Genomic DNA, 2,473 nt, shown 5'->3' with positions numbered 1-2,473 from the left:
TTTTAACTTCTGTGCTCAGGGAGATGCACAACTAAGCTAATAATGTAAGGGCTTAAGTAAATACATTGCTCTGTCTTACTTTTATCTGATTAGAACAACGACATGTGATAAGTTTTAGAGAGACAAGCAGCTGTCAGGAGGCTCGACCCATAGATATATCTATGTAATGAGAGTCAAAGTGCAGGGCAACCGCAAATTTAGTTACTCTAATAATTAGACCGGATAAGTTATGGCAAAGAAATAAAGCCACCAAAGGTTTAACAAAGAAAACTGACATGTTAACTAGTCTTTTCTGTTCCAGGCAAGTAATGAAGATGAATAGCAACAGAGACTTTGAACTGGGCTGTAGATTTTTGTGATGTCACCATGTGGACTTTAAGGTTAATGATTACCAAAAAAGGATCAGCGGAAGTTTTCTTGAGTGTTCGAGGTTTCATGACACAGAACACCGTTGTGCTTAGGTGAAAATACTCAGCGAAGTGAGACCTTCATATTTGAAAAGGTAAAGATATGGAAGCAAGCTGCATGGGGATTTATTTGACGTTAAGTTTAACCTTTGTGACCAGTTAGTGTGGATAGAAGTTTATATGCTAAACCTTAAGGAAGCTAAATAAGCACAATACTGACATAGACACATTTACCTATTTTTATTATAGCCTTAAACTGTGTATAATGTAATTTTTCCATTGTATGAAATTACTGTATTTTTTATTATGTAGCCAGTGGCCTATTCTTGCAGACCGGAGTTGGTAAATGACACAACACTAGTAAAAGTCACTGAGATCAATAGGATGGAAATACAGTACATTGTTCCCAAAACATTTTACTAAACCAGATCTTCTTCTAATTAATAGATATGTGGTTACCATGATTCATTCAATCTATTCTGGAAATCTTCCTAAAACTAGTCATGATTACTTAATTGTTTGACAGTAAATGATCATAGTTTTTGTGTATGACACCATTTAGATTTTTAAGTTTTATATTGAAGGTATCGTTGAGGATTTTCGCAATTTAAAAAAAAAAAAACATCCTTTGTGCATGCAGGAGCATGTACAACCCCATTTCTCCTTGTTTAGAGGTTGCTGTCTTCATACTGTAGCTCATACTCGCTTACTGTGCCTGAACCCCCTTAACCCCTAAATCCCTCAGTCCCTATATAGAGTGGGGACTATATGGTGGACTTTATAGCAAACTCCGTTAACTGACTGTTCGGACAGATGATCACTGCTTTTTGCTCCGTTGGTCACGTAACTCCTCCTGAGTTTGTGCCTGTGCCATCTTTGTTATTAATTGCCGCTGTTGATTAGCATCAGCGGGCTGTTGTGAAAGCAAATCCCATAATGCTTTGCAAGGAGAGCTTTCTGTGCAAAGCTTTCCAGGATACAGTATGTCTGCCTCTTCTGAGGCCTTTCTTTTCTTCGTAGACACTTTTTCTCTTACGCCCCTCAGCCATTTTCAACGAACCGTGAGAAAGGCGAGCTTCAATGACTGTCTGAAACCATAGCTCACGACAGATATACCCCTTAAAGTACACATGTGCACAAAAAGATAGCTTACTGGGGAATTGTAGGATGGCGTAATGTAAACATATCACCAGAATCATTGACAATTAGAATGACCACTTATTTAGATGATACATCCAAAATAAAAGATTGTTCTCTATACCTTTAAGTACCAACTAGTGCATACCGAGAAGAAAATAAATAAGGTTAAATAACGTTGTTTTTAAAGATACCTTTTTAGATGAAAGAAAAAAGAATCAAAGTGTTAAACATGCTTGGAATTAATTAAAAATGAGCAAACATAGGCCTCTAAGGGTAATACCAGAAGGAGGAAAAATTATGAGGTTACCTGCCTTACAGGAAATGTCAAAATCAGGAATTTAAATTGTGATAACATGGATTAACAGCACTTATTATTATGAATAAAAATGTGCCAAATTTAGATAGGACTATTTTCTCAGTTAATAGGATTCCAATTGAATAGTCAAATAGGTACGGTCAGCTGCACATTTAATGAAAGCCATCACTTTAATTAATCAAAATCTATCTTAACATTTATTCAGCTTTTTGCAGCTTTAAAAGATGGGGAAGTGTTTTCTGCCAGCCCCCTCTGTCAGAAGCCCCTAGTTGCAGTCTGTGTATTTGTTAATTATTGGGCTCTTGTACACAACAAATCCCTGCAATGCAATGAATTAATGTGCTCATCATAAACTTACTTAAAATATCATACATTAAACCAAGCATATTCAGAGAAGCATTTGTAACTTGGATCATTTGGGAGGGAATGACTAAAACGAATTGGCTGGTTTGTTTTGAAACTGTAACTCAAACAGAGTCAACCAATGACTGGAGCTTAACCAGAGTGATGCATTCTGACCAAGGTCTCCTACAGACTACAAACCCTCCCTACTCTTGTAATTGTTGTTGAAAGTTTTAGTGCATAAAAAAAAAAAAAATATATATATATA

General features: G+C 36.2%; 1 protein-coding gene across 2 annotated transcripts in view; it reads left to right on the top strand.

The window, feature by feature from the left end:
- The first annotated feature begins 400 nt into the window (after positions 1-400).
- Positions 401-2,473, top strand: part of LOC107095935 (multivesicular body subunit 12B-like) — a 56,374-nt gene continuing 54,301 nt past the window's right edge. For both annotated transcript variants that reach the window (XM_015392315.1, XM_015392314.1), the window contains exon 1: positions 401-502. The gene's annotated coding sequence lies outside the window, so the exon portion shown is untranslated. The remainder of the gene's footprint in view (positions 503-2,473) is intronic.

Source organism: Cyprinodon variegatus, unplaced genomic scaffold (genome assembly GCF_000732505.1).
Source record: "Cyprinodon variegatus isolate N-32 unplaced genomic scaffold, C_variegatus-1.0 Scaffold586, whole genome shotgun sequence".
In the NCBI taxonomy this organism is placed as follows: Eukaryota; Metazoa; Chordata; class Actinopteri; order Cyprinodontiformes; family Cyprinodontidae; genus Cyprinodon; species Cyprinodon variegatus.
Note: the sequence above shows the minus strand (reverse complement) of the source record. Positions and strands in the feature narration are given on the sequence as shown.